Source organism: Palaemon carinicauda, chromosome 16 (assembly GCF_036898095.1).
Source record: "Palaemon carinicauda isolate YSFRI2023 chromosome 16, ASM3689809v2, whole genome shotgun sequence".
Lineage (NCBI taxonomy): Eukaryota > Metazoa > Arthropoda > Malacostraca > Decapoda > Palaemonidae > Palaemon > Palaemon carinicauda.
Window position 1 is genome coordinate 124,061,520 of NC_090740.1, and position 12,255 is coordinate 124,073,774.

Consider the following 12,255-nt stretch of genomic DNA (forward strand, 5'->3'; position numbering starts at 1 on the left):
GCTACATACCAGCGATGACTCTTGAAGAGCTAATGGGAGGGGAATGAAGGCCATACAAGACTTCTAGCACAAAAATCTAGTAATATATTGTTTTATCTCTGCTACATGTCCATAGACAGAACATGGAAGGCACTATCAGAATGGATTTAGATGGTAGAGGGAGGGTTATGTGCAGAGGACATACCTCTGTTTAGGTACAGTACATGTGGAATACCACAATTTCTTGGTTACACTGCTTTGTTCAACTAGTGAATGAAATGTCTAAACAACTGCTACTTGAACTGTACAGTAAGATTACAAACTTACACTCACCATGCTCGTAACAATGCACGACAAGAGATTTCATGGAAATGTTTACTTAAGTGAGTGATATACTGTACACTATATGACAATGTTTATGAACTACCAATTTAGTGTCCACAAATTGTCTTAGCAAGATCAGCTCAGTTACAAATATTTAGGTGTACGTATACTATACTTTTAGTACTGTATACTACTGAACTGTACTCTTAAGTTAAGAGTACCTTACAATAAGGTTTAACTTTACTTACAGAAAATGTGTTAAACAAATGTTTTATGGTTTATTTATCAAAAAGTTTGGAACGTGCCGAATACATCTTACTGCGTCCATAGAAAATAAGGTTGGTCAAAATTATTGCTCGGCTGTGGCTCACAATATTCATCTCTTTGCTCTTTTGTTATGGCTGCCAAGCAGTAGATGTGCTACACTCGTTAGCAAAGTAGGCAAATATTTTGGCAGATTAAACTCGGTGACTTGATTACATACACATTACCCCAATGAATGTCATCAGTGTTGGATTTGAAAACTCAGCTACCCGAATGGGCTTACAAGTGTTGTCGGGTCCATTGTGACTTCGGCTAATTAGGACAGGGCTTGGGGCCCTGAAAATGTTTGTTTTGCATTTGTTTTTTTTTGTGGATCACTTCCGGTCGGAATTCAGATCCTGAGGCAGAATGCCTATGAGCCAAGGCTGTTTTCCTCTTTTCTGTGGGTAAAAGAAATTTCTTAGATCTGAGGTACTGCCGAGTCTTTATTCACCAAGAACCAAAAAGATCTATTTGTTCTTAACATGGAGTTTTTATGATAAAACAAAGTTTTGTGAATACTTACCTGGCAGTTATATATACATAGCTAATTATCTCTATTTCGGCAGAATTTTTCTAAAACTAGGCAACCGCCTTGTGGTGGTTGGGTGGTAACACCCGTAGGGTTTTGTAGATGGGGCCTAGTGGACCAGGCCCTTATCCATGTTGACTTTGGATCCATTGCCGACCTAGATTCTGCAGAAAGAGGAGGCCTTACTACTGGATCTTCTGAGGATCCCTTGGGTTGCTCAAGGAAATTCCCTCCCACCCCACGACATCTCAGCAACGACCTTCATTGCCTAACTCGGATGTAGGTCATAATTTCTATAAAATGGGACCCCAGTAGGTAACCCATCCTCCTGGATTTAGTGCAGTTGTGTCCCCAATGAACACTTTGGAGATAGCTAGAGAAGTGAAGACATCGATCCAGTCCCTTTATGGTAAGATGGTCAGCCCACTCAGATGGGGCCCACCCAGGGACTGTTCATCAGTCTTCGATTCCTTCACGCTCCAGCCTAAGGATTCGGCTGTTGCTAAGCCTTCAGGTTACCAGCTTCCAAGGAAGACTCCTATGCGAGTTCTTTCTTTCTGCCCTTTTGATTTGGCCGTTGCAGGACCTCTGGGTTACCCACTTCCAAGGAAACTCTGACAGGCGAGGAGGGGCTCTTTCTTCCATTCCTGTAGATTCGACTGTGGTTGGACCTTCAGATTTTTAGCTTCAAAGGAAGGCTCCAATGGGGCCTATTTCTTTAGGTTCTAAGGATTCAGCTGTTGCTGAGCATTCAGGTTTGCAGCTGGGGTCCAGTAAGAGTTTTGTCTTCCAAGAATTGAAGGCTTGTTTAAGTACAGTAGTGGGGGATGCAACAAAAAGTTTTCTGCCATGGACATTGAGGTGGGGGATTTAATAGGTAACCCTTAGCAATCCGGTGATGGATGCACACACTAACCTAAGTTGAATTGCAACTAAATACCATGGATATCATGATATTTTCATGGCAGATTTTGCTTATCTAAATATCTTTTTAAGGATTTATTGGATTTATGAATTTGGGCTTTGTAGCTCAGCATTGGGGCCTGTGAAAACATTCATTACTTCAATTTAATTGAGGGAAAACCCAGCAGATAGACTATGAATAAAATGCTACAAGACTGGAAAGCAAGACAGAAGTGTGAATAGAGGTAAAACAGAAGGGTGTAAGGCAAGTGCAGTTGGAGCCGTAGGGATGCTGTAAAGACCCTAAGTAATGCATAAAGTACATTGTATGAGGTGTACCCCAAAAGACTTAGCATCTATGGTTTTCTTGGGCTCATTCCATAAATAGTAATGTTCATACAGACATGTTCAGTATTCAGGGGGCAAGTTGTGAATTCAGAATGGTCCCTATATCCTTTCATGCTCAAAGGCTTAGTGTACGTTAGAATGGAGTAGTACTACATGTAAATGGTATCAAGCCACAGTCTTTAGTATACTATTATGAACTCAAGGTTGGACATGTTTACTACGCAATTTTGTCCAATTTTCAAAGACTCAAAGACTGTAATGGATTGAGTAAGCAAGGTATTCTATAAAAAAAAATATTTCGGTAATCTTAAGGCAACCCAACAGGAGTTTATTTTAAACTTTTTTTATAAAGATAGATTATACTTAGCACTTGTAAAAAGAATTTCCATCTCAAGCATACAATCCACTATCTTAAAACATCCCTAACTTTGTAAACAAAAATGTCAAAAACTCTTGTAAGCTTCAGCTTAATTATCTAAATTTAGAGCATGAATCTCAAAAAAAATAAAATGTTATACATGGGGATTAAACAAATATAATTATTATTTGTAAAAGTTACTACCTATTTCTATGGGAAGTAAATAATGATACATGCTATGACAATATACTTGACCATTTTGATGATATAAAAGAAAAAAAAGCCTACTTACCATAGAAATAAATAAACTGCATTCTACAGTAATGGATAAAACTTTGGAATAAAAACAAGTGACATCTGACTTGCTGACATGATATAGCCTTTCAAGACATACAGATACCTGGAGTGATGGAAAATTGGTGAACAGACTCTGCAAGGTTTCATTTACTCGCTCCAAGGAAATCATGCTTAAAATAAATATGGGAAAATGATGCTTACCTCCTCAATAGCAAAGTGGGTATAAACTATTTAGTAAATCTTATTAACTAATGTACATGCTTTTACAAGATTATTATTACTATTTTTGTTGGTATTTAGCTTGACCACAAAGTCAATATTCTTAAACTCTCATAGAGCCAAGTTAAGTGGTCTGTTCTTAAAAATAAATACAGGGTATATCTTATTTAATTTAGTGACTCTCCAAGACTTGATTATTGTGTAAACTGAAAATATTGAAGACCGATTACCATTATAATTAAATTTAAGTAGTCTCGCCAGACCTATGAGCTAAAAACCATGATGTGGTTGGCCAAAAAAAGGGTTTGCTTTTAATTCATTACAGAGTATCCTATTTAATGATTCAATGAATAATGTTAAGATGCTGACAAAATTTTTCTTAAAGATTTGTTTTCCAATACAGTAGACCCCCGGCATACGGCGTCCCCAGCTTACGTTTTTTTCACGTTACTGTGTGGAATACGATTTTTTTTCGTCCCCTCGTTACAACATTTTCCCCACCTTACGGCATCGAATTCCGAAACTCAAATTTAGCGGTTTCTATGCGTACGACTGTGCGAGTAAGTAGCTTACCACCACGCTCATACATCACTGCATACGTCACTATGAAGCTGGTCTGCTATTGGTCGGCGTCACAAAGATGCCGATACGCTATTGGCCGAAAATCCTCCCACAATGCTTGAGAGAGATGCTGCCTCTCTCTCTTTGTCATACGCGCGCTCAGTTCAGAATCTCGTATGCGTTTCGTAAAGACTTGATCTCGTGTGAGTTCTTGCGATATTGTTATTTTTTGTGCATTTTAGTGCTTAATTATAACTTTAATTCGTTAGTCATGGGTCCCAAGATTGCTAGTGATGTTAAAGGCAGAAGTAAGAAGATGATAACTATGGAAACGAAGCTGGAGATCATAAGGAAATATGAAGAAGGCATGCGCATCGTTACCCTCGTTAATACGTACGGCTGTAACCAATCTACGATTGGTACAATTATTAAGAATAAGGAAGCCATTAAAGCGAGTAAGTCTTCTAAAGGCATGACTGTCCTTGCCAGTGGAAGGACCTCAATCAACGATGAGATGGAGAGACTCCTTCTTCTGTGGATTAAAGAGAAGGAAATCGCTGGTGATACACTCACGCAATCGGTAATTTCGCACAAGGTGAGTGCCAACTTTGCCGATCTCGTGGAAGCCCAGAGAGACGGCGGAGGCGAAGGAATGTCGCAGCAAGGCGCCCCCCCCCCAAGAGTTTAAGGCTTCTCATGGGTGGTTTGATCGGTTTAGGAAGAGGACTGGTATTCACTTAGTCGTCAGGCATGGAGAGCGGCCAGTTCTGACAAGAAAGCAGCAGAAGAATTCCTCAAGAAGTTTGAGAATGTAATTTCCAGAGAAGGATGTTTAACTGCGATGAAACTGGCCTTTTCTGGAAGAAAATGCCCCGCCGTACATATATCACAGCTGAAGAAAGGAAATTTCCTGGCCATAAACCAATGAAGGACAGACTAACGCTCGCATTTTGTGCAAGTGCCAGTGGGGACTTAAAAATTAAGCCTCTACTGGCCAATAGCCTTCAAGCCACAAAATATCACGAAGGAGAGGCTCTCGGTATTTTGGAAGTCTAATGCTAAGGCCTGGGTCATGAGGACCATATTTATTGAGTGGATAAACGTCTGCTTCGGTCCTGCTGTCAAGAACTATTTAGAAGAGAACGATCTTCCTCTGAAATGTCTCCTGGTGCTGGACAATGCCCCTGCTCACCCTCCTGGCCTCGAGGACATCATTCATCCTGACTTCTCCTTCATTAAGGTTCTCTATCTGCCACCAAACACCACCCCTCTCCTCCAGCCATTGGACCAGCAAGTGATTACCAACTTCAAGAAGCTTTACACGAAGCATCTGTTCAGAAGATGCTTCGAAGTGACTGAAAGCACTCAACTCACCCTCCGTGAATTTTGGAGGGGGCATTTTGACATCGTTCACTCCCTTAAGATGATCAACACAGCTTGGAATGAGGTTTCACGGCGCACCTTGAACTCCTCATGGAAGAAACTGTGGCTAGCTGTTGTAGCAGAGCGAGACTTTGAAGATTTCGTTGGCCGTTGATGATCCTGCCCCTGAGGGTGATGTTGAGGAAATAATTTCAATCGAGAGGTCCATGGGGCTTGTTGTCGATGAGGCTGACATCCATAACCTTATCGAGGAGCACAGGGAGGAGCATACGACTGAAGACGTAAAGGAGTTAGAGGCAATGCAGTTGATGATCATTCAAGAAGAGCACAGCTCTAGTGGTGGCAAGGACGGAGAGGAGACTGAAGAAACGACATCAGCGGAAATAAGGGAAGCTATCGGTTGGTATGAAAACCTTAAGATTTTCATTGAAAAGAAACGCCCAGAAAAACTTCACACAAGTCGTCTTATGCAGAGTGTTAATAAGTGTATGAGTCATTTTAGGAATATGTTGAGGAATCTTCAGAAACAGGCTTCTTTGGATAGATATTTCTCCAAAAGAGAAATGTCAGAAAGCAAAGACGATAATAGTGATTCTATCAAAAAAGCTAAAAAAAGAGTAATTTTTTAAGTTCTAAAAAAAAAATCATAAAAAAAAATTTCAAAAGACAAAAATAATAAAAAAAGCATTTTTAATTTTAAGTGTTTATTAGTAAGAATAAATTTATTATTAAGTTTACATAACATAATTAGCATTGATACGTTTTTATATCTACCGTCTACTCCCCCTCTGCCTCCACTCACTACCAGCTCAAGTCACGTCACTCCAAAGGTAAATAAGATTTAATTTTTCCTTTACAGTACTGTACAGTATATAATTTTTATTTATAATGTTACTGTATTTAATTATATACTGTACAGTACTGTACATGTATATTATATATAAGTATACTGTATTATTATTATTATTATTACTATCCAAGCTACAACCCTAGTTGGAAAAGCAAGATGCTATAAGCCCAGGGGCTCCAACAGGGAAAAATAGCCCAGTGAGGAAAGGAAATAAGGAAATAAATAAATGAAGAGAACAAATTAACAATAAATCATTCTAAAAACAGTAACGTCAAAACAGACATGTCATATATAAACTATTAACAGCATCAAAAACAAATACGTCATAAATAAACTATAAAAAGACTCATGTCCGCCTGGTCAACAAAAAAGCATTTGCTCCAACTTTGAACTTTTGAAGTTCTACTGATTCAACCACACGATTAGGAAGATCATTCCACAACTTGGTAACAGCTGGAATAAAACTTCTAGAGTACTGCGTAGTATTGAGTCTCATGATGGAGAAGGCCTGGCTATTAGAATTAACTGCCTGCCTAGTATTACGAACAGGATAGAATTGTCCAGGGAGATCTGAATGTAAAGGATGGTCAGAGTTATGAAGAATCTTATGCAACATGCATAATGAACTAATTGAACGACGGTGCCAGAGATTAATATCTAGATCAGGAATAAGAAATTTAATAGACCGTAAGTTTCTATCCAACAAATTAAGATGAGAATCAGCAGCTGAACACCAAACAGGAGAACAATACTCAAAACAAGGTAGAATGAAAGAATTAAAACACTTCTTCAGAATAGATTGATCACCGAAAATCTTGAAAGACTTTCTCAATAAGCCTATTTTTTGTGCAATTGAAGAAGACAGAGACCTTATATGTTTCTCAAAAGTAAATTTACTGTCGAGAATCACACCTAAAATTTTGAAAGAGTCATACATATTTAAAGAAACATTATCAATACTGAGATCCGGATGTTGAGGAGCCACCGTCCTTGACCTACTTACAATCATACTTTGAGTTTTGTTAGGATTCAACTTCATACCCCATAATTTGCACCATGCACTAATTCTAGCTAAATCTCTATTAAGGGATTCACCAACCCTAGATCTACATTCAGTACAGTAGTACAGTGCTTACTATACTACTGTATTGTATTTTGTTACATTCTAATTTTCAATGTTTTTACCAGGGGTTTTTCACGCATTAACTATTCTATTGCCCGCCATACGACATTTTCACCATACGATACCAACTCCGGAACGGATTAATGTCGTATGGTGGGGGCCTACTGTACTTGATGTACATTGCGGGTTGAAGACTGGACAATCACAAGAAATGTGTTGGATTGTTACCATTGTTCTGCGCTGCTTGTATTGTGAGACTGGACTAAGTGGGGTTATTGTACATCCATAGGTCTATATGACCGATCTGAAGATATAATAATACCACTTCATCCTGTTTTCTTTTTTAAATGAAGAATATTATAAGCTGACTGATGGTTTAATACTTTATTATTTATTGTCAGATTCAGTGTACTGTAATGTTTGATCGATAAATAATAATGAAAAAAAACCCTTGTGCAGCCAATTACAAAATGAGGGACAACGATTTCATTAAGATACTATCTTAGAAATGGTGAATGCAAATGATTCTCTAACAAGAAATGTCAATGATATTAAGGGCAATTTGGTAGTGCAGTAGATGATGCTTTGCCTACTTTAAAAGCACCTTTATTTTAGTTTATCGTAACGCCAGCTTACAGTATATTTGTAGTATTTATACATGGCAGGAAAGCTTATAGTTATACATAAGATTTAAGAACAATTTGAGACTTCTATAGGTCTTTCAGTCATGGATATTACAAATTTATGTGGTGGTATCTTTTTTATATATACTTTTGACTGCTGATCAAAGTACGGAAATTCTGCGATGAATTTGCATTTAATAGAGTGTGAATTAACTGTATTAAACACAAGTAGCAATTACCATAACAGATAGATATTTTGAGCCATCAGTAAATACTATGAAGTGTGTATCTTTAGCATTTTATTTTTTTGTATGAAGTGTTTATGAGGTTTGCAAGCATATATTTAACCTATCACAAAGACCACCTACATTTCTAACTTAGACAATGTGCAATGTACTATAAGAACGTAGCCCAGCATTTGAATTTTTTCAAAAATTCTTCTCACAACCAGTTAAAGACTCAGGTCTGTATCAGCCCTTCTATTTCCTCCATTAACTACAGAAATACGGTACTGTATATCAGTACTTAATTCTCCGGGTAATATAATCAATTCAATCAACGATAACTGAAAACTCAATAAATATGACTTTCTTAATAGTTTTAAGTACAGTATTTTACCATCCGGAGCTTTATATTTTCTGGTGCCTTAGGTCCATGTCACAAATCTGCAACTAAGCTATACAACTTGCTACGATGCTAGGAAATGGCCGCTTTTCTACAACAAATCCACTTCCAATATGCGCAGAATATAGCAGGAAGGTTGCTTGACCTGACACACTCTGAAGCAATGCCTGCCACGTGGCCGGACCAGGCCAGGCGGGACCATGCTACAAAATATTTTTAATTTTCAAAACTGGGGCGAACTTCATCTGTGACTTGTCAGTTGAGAAATTTTGCAGTGGAGTCCAAAGCGAATCGTGCCTAACTTCGACTTGGCAACAGTCGTAGGTATGTACAACAACCTCATTGTATTATGTAGCAAGTCTACAAAGCCTGCAACATGGTGACAGCATCGGACCACGTGGAGCATCTTGCTCACTTAAAAGCAGTGATAGAGGGATGCTCTGCCACCGTTATGCTCTACTCCTTCGCACTAAATGTATGAAGTAAATATAAAATTAAGAATGTGAATGAATAAAAAGATATTAAATGATCACTATGAATTAAGTCTATAAAGAAAACGAACGAGAATAAATAAAATTTTGTCACTATGAATGACAAATAGAAAATAAAGAATATGAATAAATAAAACTGATGTTAAATGATCACTACGAGTGAAGTCAATAAAGAACGCAAACGTAAGTAAGTAAAATATTGCTAAATCATTATGAATGACTTAAATATTGTGCTGCCAAGCCAGAAACCTCCCTTCGTATATCTCCTTGGCCAATCGTTGTGTGCTCTGCCAAATTGAGTGGCAATCGCACAGTAATCGAGAGGCATTCTAAAATCCTCTTGCAATAAACTCACGGGAAACCGCATCAGTCACGATTATTCGTAGGCTTAATAATCATGCCGAGTGCAATAGGCAGTGACTCGCGTTCGACTCCCTCCAACAATCACTCAGATCCATGAATAAGCAAACAGGAAGCATACAACAGGTCGTTCCGAAATAACCATCGTCGTTAAGACTTTCCGCCAAATTTTTTTAATAAAAAGTAGTCACAGAGCTTAGTTGCAGATGTGTGACCCAACCTTAGTTCTTGAATTAAAAATCATTTACTTTATATTCTTAGCCAATTCAAAATCTAAAGCAATTAATTTGTAAACGCATTCAATGTTACAATTGTTTGCTACACACATCAACTTGAATGTGATTATACACACTATGTTGAATTTACTTTTATTATTTATAATTTTGAGATTTTCATTGGCAGGGGGTTCCACATTCAACACACTGACCACTTAGTTACATGGTTATATTTTTATCTTATTGGTTTAAAATCTATTTTCAATTCTATAAAGATCTTTATAGTACTCGTATATTATTTGAATAAACATGTTAGGTTAGCGGGACCATTGGCTAATGTTCCCACTTTGGATCACGAATCTTGGCAACGAGAAGAGATGGTGAGAGAAAATCACTATCAGTATTTGTAAACTAAATTCCGGGAAAAATTTTGTAAGGTAATATTAAGATTGCCAAAACATTAGGCTATGATTTACACATATGAGTGATAATCAATACAAGATGAATTTTTAGCTTACACATAATATAAACTGAATATTTACAGTACAGCACAATACAGTAATAATTTACTGTACACTATCATTAAACTTTAGTTAATATCAACATTTGAAATAAACTTTCATTAAACATACAGTAATTATGGTTAAATTTGTTTATGTATTATAGCCCCCTGTGGCCGCAGGGGCATAAAAACAATTAGAATAGCGCCAACGTATCCCTGCATGTCGTAAGAGGCGACTAAAAGGGACGGGAAGAGGGGGCTGGGAACCCCCTCTCCTGTATTATAATCCTGTGAGACATCAAAGAGGTGGAGCTGGGGGGAGAGTGACTGCTCGCCGCACTCTAGTTTTGGGGTGTTTGAATGTGCGTGGATGTAGTACAATAGAGAGTAAAAGATGTGCTATTGGAAGTATGTTTAGGAATAGAAAGATGGATATCTTGGCTTTGTGTGAGACAAAGATAAAAGGGAAAGGTGAAGTGATGTTTGGTGAAATGTCTGGTAGAGTGTCTGGGATTGAAAGGGGAAGAGCAAGAGAAGGTGTGGCTTTATTGCTGAGTGAATGGATGACAAGTAAAGTAGTGGAATGGAAGGAGATATCATCTAGGTTAATTTGGGTAAGGGTTTGGTTGGGTAGGGAATGTTGGGCTTTGTCAGTGTGTATGGGCCCAGTTGTGAGAAAAGTGAAGAAGAGCGGAATGAGTTCTGAAATGAATTAACTAGGTGTGTAGAAGGACTGGGTAGAAGGAATTATGTAGTTGTCATGGGTAACTTAAATGCTAGAGTGGGCGCTGGAGAGGTAGAAGGTGTCATTGGGAAGTATGGCGTACCAGGTGAAAATGAGAGTGGTGAGAGACTGGTAGATATGTGTTGAGCAAGAGATGGTGATAAGTTCTAGTTTTTTCAAAAAGAAAGATGAAAACAAGTACAGTATACATGGGTAAGAGTGGCAAATGGAAGAGTGGTAGAAAGGGCATTAATGGATTATGTGTTGATAACTAAAAGAATGTTTGGAAGATTGAAAGACGTGCACGTGTTTAGAGGTATGGCTAACGGTATGTCTGATAATTTTTTGGTGGAAGGAAAATTAGTTGTAGCAAAAGAGTGGGGGAATAGAGTAGGTGGATGTAAAAGGAAGCTAGTGAAGGTTGAAGAGCTAATAAAACGAGGGGTAAAAAGTATTTATCAAGAAAGGTTGAAAATGGCATATGACGCAGTGAAAGTAAGAGAAACTGGTAATTTAGAGGAGGAGAGGAAGTTAGTAAAAGAAAATTTTGTTGGGATTGCAAGTGATGTGTGTGGCAAGAAATTTGTTGGAAGCAGCATGAGGAAGGGCAGTGAATAGTGGAATGAAGGAGTGAAGGTAAAAGTGGAAGAGAAAAAGAGGGCTTTTGAAGAATGGCTGCAGAGTAATAGTGTAGAGAAGTATGAAAGATATCGAGAGAAAAATGTGGAAGTAAAGCTCAAGGTAAGTGAGGCAAAAAGGGCAGCTGACCTGAGATGGGGTCAGGGATTGGGTTATTCATATGAAGAGCATAAGAAGTTTTGGATAGAAGAGAAGAGAGTAAGGAAGGCTGGTTCAAGAATTGAAGAGACAGTGAAAGATGGAAATGAAAGGTTGTTAAAAGGAGAGGAGGCAAGGAAAAGGTGGGCGGAATATTTTGAAAGTTTACTGAATGTTGAGGATAATAGGGAGGCAGATATAATTCCTGTTGCAAGTGTTGAGGTGCCAGTGATGGGAGATGAGAATGAGAGAGAGATTACAAGAAAGGAAGTGAGGAGAGCACTAGATGAAACGAGAGTAGGAAAAGCATCTGGTATGGATGGTGTGAGAGCTGAGAAGTTGAAGGAAGGGGGTGTGACTGTACTTGAATGGTTGGTGAGATTGTTTAATATGTGTTTTGTGTTGTCAATGGTACCAGTAGATTGGGTTTGTGCGTGTATTGTACCATCATATAAGGGTAAGGGAGATGTGCATGAGTGTTGTAATTCAAGGGGTATTAGTTTGTTGAGTGTAGTTGGAAAAGTGTATGGTAGAGTACTGATTAATAGGAATAAGGATAAATCAGAGAATGCGATCTTAGAAGTACAGGGTGGTTTTAGAAGAGGTAGGGGTTGTACGAATCAGATTTTAACTTGTATGTTGATGGAGTGGTAAGAGAGGTGAATGCTCGAGTGCTGGGACAAGGATTGAAACTGGTAGAAGAGAATGACCATGAGTGGGAGGTAAATCAGTTGTTGTTTGTGGATGATACTGTACTGG

The 12,255-nt window shown here is 38.2% G+C and overlaps 1 protein-coding gene across 1 annotated transcript in view; it reads right to left on the reverse strand.

Annotated features, from left to right (window-relative positions):
* The window catches only part of LOC137655849 (ras-related protein M-Ras-like), an 87,681-nt gene that overhangs the window by 20,711 nt on the left and 54,715 nt on the right, over positions 1–12,255 (reverse strand). The window lies entirely within an intron of this gene.